Raw genomic sequence first — 15294 nt, forward strand, 5'->3', positions numbered from 1 at the left:
AATTACACAGACACCCCGCCTATTTCTTTAAAATCACACTAACACTGTAACAATCCCGATCTCTGACTAACGTTAACCCATGTTTAATTATGCCTAATAAGTAATCAGAGTGAACTTGTGCATTATGTGCTACGTTATATGTGGTTTTATCTGTTTGACATAGAAAGATCTATTCATATCAATGTTTCGTTTTGCGAATTGAAGGCCTCATCGGTATCTGATCATGAAATTAACTTGATATATGTTTTATTTGCAATTTTTGGAACATTGTGGTAGGTTTAATTAAAGTTCAAATCGGAACAAATAAATTAGAATAATTAATGTCAATTTGGTTAGTAGTAAGCTCAATTATTTAAATCTTCATAATTAAGCCTATATAAGGCATATGAGAGCTCTATGACACATTTTTACACCTTCATTTCTTCAATCTTGAGCTCAAGAATGTGAGAGTGAGGGAGAGATGGAGTTTGAGACCATAAATAAGAGGAAGACCAAGAATTGGCTTGAGATTAAGCTAGAGACTTGAAGAAATTTGGAAGGACCTTTGAAGATTACACTTCTATACTTGAGAATTCAAGCTTGAGGGAAGAAATGCAACCCTTGAATTGTATATTTATGATGTCTAGACCATAAAGTCAAGAGATTTTAGTTGAGTCATGCAAGATTTGAGCTAGTGAAGTAAGAAGGAAGAACATACCATGCATGCATGCACATTTTCTTTCATTTTGAGCTTAATTGTGATGAATTTCACATGCATGTACCAAGTCTACCATAGTTTTGAGAATTCATCATGTTTTCCGTCAAGTTGTCTTATTTGATCATGATTTGAAATCTTTGAAGTCAAGAAATTATATACATGACTTGTTTTCAACATTTCAAGCTTAATTTTGAGTAATTGACTTACTCTTGGGCCTTGATTTTGTGAAATGATCTTCAATTTTTGATGTATTCCAAGTTTAATTGTGTTTTCTCAAGTGTTTGGCCCAAAATGATGAGTTTTGTAGCTTTGAATTTGAGTTTTAAGCTGAGAAGAGCAATCTGAAAATCCCAGATTCTATTTCTCCGCTCAAGCGATGGATTCGGCGCTCGAGTGACCACTTTGTGACCTTGCACTTCCGCTCGAACGACTAGAAGTTTGCTCGAGCGTGAAATGCAAGCTCCCAGAAATTTCATGCTTTTACATACCGCTCGAGCGACAAGAGTTGCACTCGAGCGAGGACCTAAGTCTCACGCTAGAGCGAGCGTCGAGTGGAAAAATCAAGCAATCAGTACTTTAACGGAACTTACAGACCGCTCGAGTGACAAAAATTGCGCTCGAGCGACCACTCACATTTTGCATGTCCGCTCGAGCGAAGGAAATTGCGCTCAAACGGGACCTTTGTTTCCAGCATTTTTGACCAAGTGGTTTCAAATGCATTTTTGCATCCTCATTGTATCCTAGGCATTCATAGGCCAAGATTAAGACATAATAATGAGGATAAGAAGTAGAAACACACCAAGATAAGAAAGCATTAAGTTAATGTTTCCGGGTGTGTAATTCAGTATGTGTTCGTTCTGTAACTGTGTAGGTCACGCGCCACAAGACGTCTGATTTGCCCATTCTGTCTATTTTCCTTGGAGCCATCTATTAATTGTGAGTAATAACTCTTTCAAGTTATGTTTAACTTTAATTATTTTCTAATGATATGAAATGATCAGTTTTTTGAAATGCTATGTTTTGTATGAATGAATGATTGTCCGAATTTCTGATATGTATTCGTGACATCCTTAGCATCATGTGATATCTTACGTCCCTTTTATGGGTCATCAGAAAAGTCTCATGCACATGAGTCATCGGAATGTCTTCACGGCCGTCCCTTTATGGGTCATCGGATACATCTCTGTGCACATGAGTCATCGGAATACCTTGTGGCTGTCCCTTTATGGGTCATCGAAATGTCTTCACAGCCGTCCCCTCATAGGTCATCGGATTTGTTAACGCTAATGAATGTACCACGCACTATAATGTGTGATGAACGAGCTTGAATACAAATATAAACATGTATATGAATCTGTCTTGATTTGAAATCTGAATAGGCGATAAACTCTGTTTCTGCGTGGACATCATTTAGTAAAATCTTTACTCTGTTATTATTCACTGGGCTTCTGCTCACTATTGATATTATATATGTAGGTGAGCAAGCGCGTGACCAGGCCTAAGTTGTTACCTGGAAAGTGTGGGTCAACTAGCCACCGTGCCTCTCATAGAGGTTCCCTTTTGAGATCCGATCAAGTTTTTTGAGAAATGAGCCTTGGGGGCTTTTGTACTTTTTTGTTCATATTTGTCTGAACATATTTTTTTGGAAATCCGTATATGTGGTTTTGGTGACGTATGATTAATGTATTTATATAACGTCACTCTTTTGTATCAAAGTTTTAAGCTTTTGTTACATGAATGTCTACACGGCTCTATGGACCACGAATATTTATATATTTGCTTCTGTAGTCCCTAATTATAAGTTATTTTGTTTAGAGGCCTTTGGTAATCCAAGGATTACTAGCCGGTTATGGCACTAAACCCATAGGGGCGGGTTTGGGTCGTGACAAACACCCCTTTATCACGAAAATCTCACCGCCCTCCCTCCCTTTTAAAATATGTATAACAATTAAGTCCATTTATTAGTAAACCATCAATTAACCAAATAAAAAATGATGACTTCAACAAAAGAAAGATTTGAAATTCCAAAATTACCCTCCCATCCCTTGCAGCTTCTTTTCCAATCCCTAACATTACTTTACCTCACCTTACCCATCACCACCTTTACAAAACCCAACATCAAATCACAGCCACGCCCACAAAACTTCAGATATATATATATACACACACACACATCACTAACATGACAAAACCCACAATCAAATTAAACAACTATGATACAGAAATTTTGTAGAAGGCAAAAGGGTTTCAAATAGAGAAAAAACAGGGGAAAAAAAAAGTTTCAAACAGAGGCAGAGGATAGGAATGGCAAAAAGAACATCATGATTTTTTGTCTAAACCTGTCTGATACAAAAGCTCTATGAATATATGAATTTACAGAGCTTCAAACACAATAAGCTTAAGTGTATATGAATATACAGTAAGCATGCAAGGCCAACAACAATACAACTCCAATCACTACCTTTGTAATTAGCAACAACCAAGCATCCAATTCCATACTACAAAAGGCAAAATCTAATTTCAACAATTAATGGGAGTTTCAACAATTAAAGAGCTTTAAACTAAAACAAATATATATGTACACATATCAAAGCTTCAATAATTAAAGAGAATTTTATTCTACAATATCTAGATTCAACAGACACATTTTTATAGACACACAAAATATATGTATATACATCTATAAAGTTGCAACCTTACTACCCTACCCTTCTCAACTTGATTGCAACCTTAGGACCCTCACCATTACCCCCTTATGACCACTACAAACCCAAAATCAATCCCCCTATACTTTGTGTCTCATCCCCTCCATACATAATCAATCACTACTCCAAATCCTCTCCCAAAAGCAATACCCTCATACATTGCTTCTCTCTCTCTCTCTCTCTCTCTCTCTCTCTCTCTCTCTCACACACACACACACACACACACACACACACACACAACAACAACAACACACACACAAAAAAAAAAAAAATGGAGGAAGAGAGAACAATCATCTATCATATTTTCTACCTTCATGACATAGGGTTGGCTCTGGCTCTGGCTCATCTCCTTTCTTCGACTGTGCTCCTAAAGGCTATGGGAAATCAATTAAACCAACAATGGGTTGACAAATGAGGACTGGATGGAATAAGTTACAAAGATGTCACTAATCACATCAATGTAACCTTTTGTCACTCATTTCTTCTCTAACACCCAGCAGGTTATATCTCGATGCACTCTATCATATACTTTTCTCAAAACCATATGAATATCTTTTTTATTTTCTCTATACTTTTTTATTACTCTCCTCAAAAGATAAACTGCTTCCATTGACACCATAAACTATACACAACATTGTGTGGGTAATTTTCTGACCACACTGCCCGCCTAGTAATCAGCTGGAAAACACCGACAGAATAGATGGCTTCAGCAAACCTATAACAGAAAGAAAAGGATCCGGCGGTGGCTCTCCAGCTGATTACTAGGCGGGCAGTGTGGTCAGAAAATTACCCACACAATTTGGCGCCGTCTATGGGAATCTTAGAAGAATAGATGGCTAGTAACGGACAGAAGGAAAACATTGGGGGCGACACTCTTGCTGGGAGTGGCAGACCAATTGACCTTGATGTTGAAGGAGACAACCACAATGCAGAAACTCATGACCAAGGCCACGTCGAGAAAGACGTCGGCCAGGAAGGCAACACTTCAAAGAAGACAGACCAAGGCAAGTACTATAACAAAGATAACCTTCAGGTATGGAGGGATAGGTGCCTACGGAGGGATGAGGAAGTAAAAGACTTGGCAAACAAGTTGGCGGACCTACAGTCGGTCGTCAACTTCATGATACAAAATAATGTCATGCAGCTACCATACCCGCTGCAGGACACACCGATGCCAGCAACCAATGCCCAGAAGGGAGGAAAAAGAACAATCCCCGAAGTCCCTCAGCACACCAGGAGCGGAAGGCACTCTCACCGACCTTCCAGGGAAGGCGGACGAGTGGAGCCGAGACGAGAAGAGTCCCGAAGGACGTATCACACGAAGGATCCAGAGCCTAAAGAACATCGCCATGTTCAAAGGCAGGCGCTTTGCTTTGACACAACACATGGCGAGAGATCAAAACGAGCCCACTACGAGGCCGAAAGTAGTGTGCCGAAGAGATTGAAATCAAAAGATAGCCGAGCTCTAGGAAGGAGTAAAGAAGACTTGAGAGATTACCTCAAGAGGAGGCAACAGAATGTTGAAACCGAGGTAACTTCCCCGGTTAAGCCGAGGACACCATTTTCGGTGGAACTTGACAAATTTGAAGCGCCAAAGAGATTCAGTATGCCGAGGTTCCAAATTTATGATGGTAAGTCAGATCCCAACTTTCATGTTGGACTATACCTTAACTCAATGGCATTATACAGTGGGAACGAGCCGTTGCTCTGCAAAGTATTTCCCTCATCCTTTGGGAAAATTGCATCCGATTGGTTCCATAAACTACCTAAGGGAAGCGTAAAGACATGGGAAGGCCTGGCCGAGATGTTTGTGGCCAGGTTTGTAACGAACAAACTACAGCCCTTGAGGGTCGACGCCCTGATGGCTTTAAGAATCACCAAGGAAGAAGGCCTTAAGGCCTACGCGAAGAGGTACTACGAGGTGTTCAATCGAATACCCGAATGCAACCAAGAAGTGGCGGTCGTGTCTTTCAAGAACGGCCTGAAAGATGACTGCCCACTACGGAAGTCTTTGGCAAAAACATTGCCAAAAAGCATGGAGGAACTCATGGCGAGAATCGAGAAGTACGCCAGAGCCGAGGAAGATACGTCGGGAAACAAAGAGATGAAGCAGGAGAATGGAAACGGCTCGCCGAAGCGAGGCCGAGGTAACAACAGGCCGACCAAACAAGAAACAGAATTGAAGGGTAAACAGGCAGTGACGACGGTGTTTCGAATCCCTATCCATAAAGTCCTGGATCAAATACGAAATCAACCCTATTTCAGGGCACCGGCAAGAGCACCAGGGGAATTTATGGGAAGAAACGTTGGTGGGCGCTGTGCTTACCACAATGAAGAAGGACACCCAACCCAGGGTTGCAAAGCCTTAAAAGCACACTTAGAAGACCTAGTAAGGCAAGGCCATCTGAGGGACCTTGTTGAGGAGGCCAAGACAAGAGAAGAATAGGCAAGATTGCCTCAAGCACCTGCAGCTCCGCCTCCCCCAGCACAACAACCACAGGCAGGAGGACCACGGGTGGTTAATGTCATTCACTCAAAAGTGAACGAAAACAACATTCAGGGAGAAACCCAAAGAGTAAAACACCTGCAGCACGTGAACCAGGTCGGACGCAAAAGACCTCAGCCTGAAGAATGCCAAGGACCGATGATAACCTTCACTGAAGCCGACCTAGAAATGGTCCAGCATCCGCATAATGATGCCTTGGTAGTATCCCTCCAGGTTGGGGAGTGCCAAGTAAAACGTATCCTAATAGATCAAGGCATCTCTTGTGACATCATGTACGTCAGATGTTATAAGGAGCTGGGCCTTCATCCTGACGACCTGGAACAATCCAGCAACCCGATGGTCGGCTTCAATGGAACGCCGACGTGGCCACTGGGCGCCACAAGCTTGGAAGTACAAGCTGGCACTAAGAAGATCAGGACAGAATTCATGGTGATTGACACACCTTCACCATATAACATCATCTTGGGAAGACCATGGTTGCATGCAATGGGGGCAGTTCCCTCAACATTGCATCAACTACTGCGGTTCCCAACAGAGCATGGGATTGAAGAAGTCAGAGGAGATCAACTGCAGGCAAAAAATTGCTCCATAGCAGCAATGAAGTCTAACTGCTGCGTAAGAGAGCCAAAAGAGGCAGAAATTGAAAATGAGGACATGGAAATACTAGAAGACGTCGGCAAAGAACCAGCCGAGAAGAGCGAAGAGACGCTAAAGAAAATCCTCGTCCATGAGGGCGACGAAGAGCGCTTCTTTCTTCTCGGCTCAGGCTTAGCCGAAGAAGAGGAAAGAGAACTGGAAGATTTTTTGAGAACAAACATAGAGGTGTTCGCCTGGACACCTTACGAAATGCCTGGCATTGACCCCGAGGTCACTTGCCATAGACTGAATGTCGGCAGGTCGGCAAAACCTGTGATTCAACGAGCCAGAAGACCGACGTTGATGCACGTCGAAGCAGTAGAAGAAGAAGTAGACAGACTTCTGGAGGCCAGGGCCATCCGAGAAGTTTACTACCCGACATGGCTGTCCAACACAGTAGTGGTGAAGAAGAAGAACGGCAAATGGAGGGTCTGTGTAGACTTTACCAGCCTCAACAAAGCCTGCCCCAAAGACAGCTTTTCTCTGCCCAAGATTGACCAGCTAGTAGATGCTACTTCAGGGCATGAAAGGATGAGTTTTCTGGATGCATACAGGGGGTACCACCAGATTGCCATGTACCCTCCAGATAAGGAGAAGATTGCGTTCATCACCCCTAAAGGCCTGTACTGTTACAAGGTAATGCCTTTTGGGTTGAAAAATGCAGGAGCAACTTACCAAAGGTTAGTAACAAAGATGTTCAAGCACCTGATTGGCAAAACGGTAGAAGTCTACATCGATGACATGGTCGTGAAGACCAAGGAATCTAAGGGTCATCTTGCCGACCTAAAAGAGGTCTTTGATATACTCAAAACATACCGGCTCCGACTCAACGCATCAAAGTGCGCGTTTGGAGTTGGATCAGGTAAGTTTTTAGGGTATCTGGTAACAAGAAAGGGCATTGAGGCCAGCCCAGACCAAATCAAGGCCATCCTAGAGCTGAAGAGCCCGACGATGGCAAAACAGGTTCAGATGCTTACTGGAAGGGCCGCAGCCCTAAACAGATTCATCAGCAGAAGCTCAGATAAGTGCAGACCCTTCTTCAACTTGGTGAAAAAAGCCACAGACTTTCTGTGGACAGAAGAATGCGAAGCCGCTTTGACCGACCTGAAGAAGTACTTGACCACAGCTCCGGTTCTTTCCAATCCAGAACTAGGGGAAGAACTGTTTTTATACTTGGCAGTTTCAGAACACGCAGTCAGTGCAGTACTAATCCGAGAAGAAAAAGGGAAGCAAAAGGCTGTTTACTATGTAAGCAAAACCTTGGCCAGCGCAGAAACAAGGTATCTACCACTAGAGAAATTAATGCTAGACTTAGTAATGGCTTCAAAGAGGTTAAACCATTACTTTCAGGCGCACAAGATTGTGGTCCTAACAGAGCATCCACTAAAGTCCTTGTTGCAACAAGGAGACTTAACAGGAAGGATAGCAAGATGGGCAGTAGTCCTGGGTCAGTATGACCTGGAGTTCAGGCCGAGAACAGCAATTAAAGGCCAAGTTTTGGCCGACTTCGTGGCAGAATTCACACTCGAAACCATCAAACATCGGGCACTGTTGAGCCAGGATGAGTATTGTCCCAGCAAGCAAGGAGAATCCCAGCCAAAGGCAAAAGAGCAAAGGAAGGAAAAACTCAAACCCTGCAGCATCTACATCGGCGACTCATTCAAACTGTTTGTCGATGGAAGTTCGAACCGGCAAGGAGCAGGGGCAGGAGTACTGCTGATATCTCTAGATGGAGAAATAATAGAACAATCCATCCGTTTAGGGTTCAAGGCCTCAAACAATGAAGCGGAATACGAAGCATTAATTGCAGGGCTAAAACTGGCAGCAGTAGCAGAAGCAGATGAGGTAATAGTTTTTTGTGATTCACAACTTATTGTTAACCAGTCAACAGGAGAATTTGCAGCCAGGGACGAAAGGATGTCGGCATATGCAAAAGAGGTCATCAGATTGGCAACCCTATTTCAGAACTGCCGACTACTCCAAGTTAGCCGAGATGACAACACCCACGCCGACGCGTTGGCTAACCTGGAAAGTTCAATGCAGACTGGAAAAACAAGAACAATTATGATCGACTATATGTCGGGCCCGAGCATAGAACCAGAGAGCACAGAGCAGAAAGCAATGTGTGTGGATATGGGGTCAAGCTGGATGGATGCAATTGTTGCATTCCTGAAAGAAGGAAAGCTGCCAGAATATCATAAGGAGGCACACAAAGTCAGATTGAAATCGGCAAGATTCTGTCTGACAGCAGAAAGACACCTCTACAGAAGGTCCTTCACTGGACCCCTTTTAAGGTGTGTACACCCTTTGCAGGTTGAAGATTTTCTATATGAAATTCATGAAGGAATTTGTGGAAGCCACGCTGGGGGCAGATCATTAGCCCACAGGGCCATTACCCAGGGGTATTGGTGGCCCTACATGCAAAAGGATACTGAAGCCTACGTGAAGAAGTGTGAACAATGCCAAAAGTTTACACCTTTGATACATCAGCCAGCTGCTGACCTAAATCCAGTGTCCAGCCCTTGGCCGTTTGCCCAATGGGGCATGGATCATGTTGGGCAACTTCCCTAGGCAACTGGGCAGAGAAAATACTTGCTGGTGGCAACAAATTACTTTACGAAGTGGATAGAGGCAGAACCTCTTGCCAAAATCCGAGATGTGGACGTCAAGAACTTTATATGGAGAAACATCATCACCAGATTTGGCATTCCAAGAGCAATAGTTGCCGACAACAGAACACAGTTTGACAGCAAACTCATCAAGAACTTTTGTGCGAAATTCAAGATCAAGAATTACTTTTCAACACCAAGTTTTCCCCAAAGTAATGGGCAAACAGAAGCATCCAACAAAGTAATCTTAGATGAGATAAAGAAGAGATTGCAGGCAGCAAAAAGAAAGTGAGTAGACGAATTGCCCAACGTGCTTTGGGCATATCGGACTACGCCGAGAAGATCAACAGGGGAATCCCCCTTTGCCATGGCTTATGGCACAGAAGCAGTCATCCCATTGGAGATCGGCATCCTTGGGATCAGGACCCAGGGAGTAGAGAATGGCACCAATGACATACTCTTAGCCCGAGATCTGGATCTTTTGGAAGAACGAAGAGAAAAAGCTGCAATTCAGCTCGCAGTATACCAGCAACAACTTGCCAGAGCTTACAACAAGAAGGTCAATCCAAGAGATTTTCAAGTCGGCGACCTAGTCCTGAGAAAAGTCGTCGGCAACAAGAAGGATCCCATAGAGGGCAAGCTTGGCCCAAACTGGGAAGGACCCTACAGAATTATTTTGGTATTAGGCAATGGAGCTTATCGGCTAGAAGATAACGAGGGCAAAGCACTGCCAAGGCCTTGGAACACTTGTAATTTGAAATTCTTCTATCATTAGATGTGCACTATTTTTTGCTGATGTCATCAATAAAATCTTTTCCCTTTTCTTTAAAACACATATGATTGATAAAGTTACATATTGGTGTTTTTGGAGACATGAATAATGAAAACCCAAGTAGAACTCAGGTTCACATTGGGGGCAGAGAGAAGACAGAGACACTTAATTCACTTGTTGAAATTTGTAGCAATTTACAAGTTGGAGTTAAGCCGAGATTATTCCTTAATTCACTTGTTAAAATTTGTAGCAATTTACAACTTGGAATTAAGCTGATTCCTTATCTTCACTTGTTGAAATTTGTAGCAATTTACAAGTCGAAGTTAAGCCGAGATTATTCCTTAATTCACTTGTTGAAATTTGTAGCAATTTACAAGTTGGAATTAAGCTGATTCCTTATCTTCACTTGTTGAAATTTGTAGCAATTTACAAGTCGAAGTTAAGCCGAGATTATTCCTTAATTCACTTGTTGAAATTTGTAGCAATTTACAAGTTGAAATTAAGCTGATTCCTTATCTTCACTTGTTGAAATCTGTAGCAATTTACAAGTCGAAGTTAAGCCGAGATTATTTCTTAATTCACTTGTTGAAATTTGTAGCAATTTACAAGTTGGAATTAAGCTGATTCCTTATCTTCACTTGTTGAAATTTGTAGCAATTTACAAGTCAAAGTTAAGCCGAGATTATTCCTTAATTCACTTGTTGAAATTTGTAGCAATTTACAAGTTGAAATTAAGCTGATTCCTTATCTTCACTTGTTGAAATTTGTAGCAATTTACAAGTCAAAATTAAGCCGAGATTATTCCTTAATTCACTTGTTGAAATTTGTAGCAATTTACAAGTTGGAATTAAGCTGGTTCCTAATCTACACTTGTTGAAATTTGTAGCAATTTACAAGTCGAAATAAAGCCGAGGTCATAGTTTGCACACTTATTGCAATCTACAGGTTGGCCCAACCAAAGAAGATGCTTAACACTAGTTGAAATTTGTAACAATTTACAAGACAATGTTAAGCTGACATGTGATCATCTGTTGAAATTTGCAGCAATTTGCAAGTTGAGGTAAAAAGCTAAGTATATTGTTTAAACACTTGTTGAAATTTATAGCAATTTACAAGTAAATCATTGCTTAAACACTTGTTATAACTTGAGAAAAGTTTACAGTATACGATAACACTTGTTGAAATTTGTAGCAATTTACAAGTAGGTTAGACTAAGATCACTCTCTAAACACTTGATTGAAATATTGAGAAACGTTCGCAACGTTGACATTGAATAGTATATGTCTTACACTTGTTGAAATTTATGAAAAGTTTGCAGGTCAGCATCTTGCCGAAGTAAAGCTTGTAGTTGTTATACCCGAGATATGTAACCCCGAGAAGATTGCACAAGGGTGGCAAAATATGAAAGGCATACAAAATATTCTAAGTATAGAACCATGCAGAAGCAAATCAAGAGAAATGAAAAGATTAAAGCATCAATAGAAAAACAGTTGCAGTTGTGTACAAAAGAAGGCACTACAAAAGCAAATTGTTTCGAAATAACAAAGATAGGCACATCATCCACAAAAGAAAGCTTACATTGTCCAAGACACAGAAAAATAAAAATGTTCAAACAAAGAAAGACATTGAAGTCAGGCTCCTTCAGCATCAACAGCTGGATGGGCTGGAACCTCGGAGGATTCTGGTGGAACCACCTCGGCAATCTTTTTCGCCGCCAACTCAGCATCAATTTCGGCAAGTGTTTGATCAAGACTTCTGTCGACTGGAGGAACATCAGATGATGCTTGCTCAGGAGTGGTCTCCCTGATAACCTCCTCATCCTTTTCCTGAGTCAAGTCTAGGACTTGATCATCCTGAGGAGGGGACTTGGTCTCAGTAGCGTCCTTGGGCTTCCTTACCAAAGCCTCATCATCATCCTTATCCTCATCCTCAGATTCAGATTCAGATTCATCTTCAGCTTGGCTTGGAGGTGGAGGAAATGGAAGAGGAATAGCGTCGACTTGGCGCAATGGTGAATTCTCAAGAAGATTAATTTTTTTGCAAAGGCCATCCAACCAAGGGAGAAGCCCCTGTTGCACGCCTGCCTGACTTGTAGTTTGTACTCCTCTGTAACATCGGCCATTCCTTGAGCATAGGCCTTTTCATCGGCCGCCTTGATTTCGGCGTCTTTAGTAGATAAAGCATCTTGAAGTTCCTTTTCCGCTTGGGCCTTTTTGTCCTCGGCCTCGGTGACCTTCTTAATTGCCTCGGCAGATTCAGCTTTTTCCTCGGCTAGACTTTGGGCTTTGGTGGCGGCCTCAGCTTGGTCCTCCAGTTTTTTCATCTTTGATTCGAGAGTTTTGTTCTCCTTTTTCAAGGCAGAAACCTCCCTCTTCATGTCGGCCAATCTTTGCCGATTTTCAAAAGCTTGCATTGAAAACGAATGGGCATGCTGGATGGCCTGAAGGAAAACAGAAGTGTCAGAAAATATTTTAAGTATGAAACAGAAGAAAGTAGAAAGTTCCAAGCAGGAACACTTACTTGAACGGAGTGCTGGAGCATTAGAGCATAATTCTCGTACTCACTATACTCAGCATTTCGCTCGAGGTCACCCGGAAGAAACAACGCCGTGCTGAGGGCAACGCCGACATTTATGTCGTCGGCGCTTTCTGTCACGACCCAAACCCGGCCCTATGGGTTTAGCACCGTAACCGGCCAGTAATCCGAGATTACCAAAGGCCTGCTTAACAGAAATACAGTAAAACAGAGTACAGGGCCTGGCGGAAGCCAATACAGTAAATAAATAGTGTCCATTGAGCTGTGACAGTCTGTATGCAAAAAGGCTTTCCATGCATTCATACATAAACGGTACAGAACAGTATGAACAATATTCACATCCATTCAAACTAGGGACTCAACCCTACATAACAGTGCAGAAAACATTCCGTCTGTACAAAACAGTACGGTCTATACAAAATTTACAGTCACACAGTACAGGGACCTAATCCCTGTATAACAGTACAGTAAACAGTCAGTCTATACAGAACAGTTAGACGTTACAGGAGACAGGCGGGGGAAACAACCAAAACACCCCCAAGCCATAGCATGGCAACTCGGAACCTCGCAGTGAGGCGCAAAGGCTGGCTTGACAAAACTGGAGTAACCCTGACGCTCCTAGCTCCGATCTGGTGCCTGTACACCTACATATATATATGAGCAGTGAGCTAAAGCCCAGTGAATAACATAAAGCGTAAAGGGGTTTAGAATGAATGTCCTTACAGTAATGAAAACAGTTCAATTCAATCAGTATTTCGGTCGTTCAGTACAGTAAACAGTCATATGTGGTACATCCATTAGCATAACAGTAACAGTAGGTCTTAAAAGACCGAACAGTAATGATGGCCATCAGTCAGTAAACAGTAGTGGCTCCACGAGGGAACCGACAGAGATCTCTGTAACAGTAACAGTAACAGTAAACAGTGGGTACTAAGGATGCCACAGTACAGTTCAAAAATAAAGGACATACATTCATTCAGTAATACCAGTTCAGTAAACAGTTCAGTTCAGTATTCAAAAGATAATCAGTTGAACATATCTTTACACAATTGTTACTCACAGAGTTCTGGGCTACAGTATGCTAGAGCGTGTCTCCCCAGTTGCCAACCCTACACAGTTCACAGGTTGAACACACTAAGCTACACAGTTGGGAAATCTCATAACTTAATCCCTAATTTGCCTTGGTGTGTTCTACAATGATATCCTCATCAAGATGCCTTAAACTAGGCCTAAGAATGCCTAGGATGGGATGAGGATGCAAAAATACACTTAGAAAATATTTCGCAAAGTTTGCTGAAAATAGGAGCCTCGCTCGAGCGAGACTTTCTACGCTCGAGCGTAAGTCCAAAATCAAAGGCTTCGCTCGAGCGAGGAATCCTTCGCTCGAGCGGTTTGCAAAACAGTAAAAGTACTGGATGCTGAAATTTTACGCGCGATCGTCGCTCGATGGTCGCTCGAGCGGAGCCCTGGACAAAGGTGCTCGCTCGAGCGGGGAATCCTTCGCTCGAGCGAGGAAGCCAAATCTGGAATTTCCAGATCTGCCTCCCAAGCTCAAACCAAGCATTCTACCACTCCAAACTCGACCTCTTGGGCCCAAATTCTGGAAAACATCATTAAATTCAATGTATAACAAGTTTCAAAGCTCAATTTATGAATTCAAGCCCCAAAGGTGAGTCAATTAAAACCACATTCAAACCCATTTTCAAGAACAACATTCAAACATGTCATGCATGAGTTTTAAACCAAATTAAAGCTCCAAAGCTTGATCAAATGAGCTCATTTCTTTTCAAATCAGATGGAAACATGGTCTATAACAACAATATGAGCATGCATGCACTAATGTCCATGTAATCAACCTCAAAATGCAACAATACCAACATGCATGCAAGAAATGATCTTCAATCCATCATTAATGAACCAAATCATGACTTAGCTCTACAAATTAACATGAATCATGCAAGAATGAACTCAAGAACAGCAACAAGAAGATGGATGTCCTACCTTAGTCTTGTAGAATTAGGAGTGAGGGAGCTCAAATATGCAAATACACTTCTATTACCAAGCAATTCTACCAAGTTCCAAGCAATGCAAGATGAAACTCACTCTCTCCCTCTCAAGGTCGGCTAAAGCAAGGAAAATGGCTGATCAAAATGTGTTTTGATTCAAGTATAAGGCTCAAGTGTGTGTATATGAGATAGTGGCAAAATGGTAAATATGGCAAACTCTTTAATTGGCTTATTTTAATCTAATTTAATCATACCTAATCAGTTTTCAGATAAATATACCATAAAATCACATTAATTATGAGGGTCACGGAACATCAATCGGTTTCTAATTCGGCCGCCGATAAGGCCTTCAATTAGCAGTTTAAACATATAAACATGAACAGATAATCATACAGTCAAACAGATATAATGCAATTTAACTAACATATACTCAATCAATTCGGTTTCCAGTTTCGGTCAGTCAGTTCAGTACTTTTAATCAGTTCAATTATCAGTCAGTTATCAGTCATTATCCGTTTCGTTTAACAGTAATCGGTGATTATCGGTAATCAATCAGTCCTTAATCAGTAAACAGTATGAGGGTTGTTACACTTTCATTGGACATATTTGGCCTGTCTTCCAAAGTAATTTTGGGAGCCCAAGGGACATCCGGTTTCTTGGACCCCGAGGTAGTAGCTGAGGCCGACCTTGGCTTCTTTGACTGTGTGGACTCAGAGGGTGGGGTTTCAGCAGACCTTTTTGCGGGAGCAGAAGAAGTCTTCTTACTCTCAGCCAGTTTGGAAATAGGCAAAGTATCCTCAGATTCAACCTGAGTCACTTTGGCCTTTG

Source organism: Camellia sinensis, chromosome 5 (assembly GCF_055761805.1).
Source record: "Camellia sinensis isolate YWXY chromosome 5, ASM5576180v1, whole genome shotgun sequence".
NCBI lineage: Eukaryota > Viridiplantae > Streptophyta > Magnoliopsida > Ericales > Theaceae > Camellia > Camellia sinensis.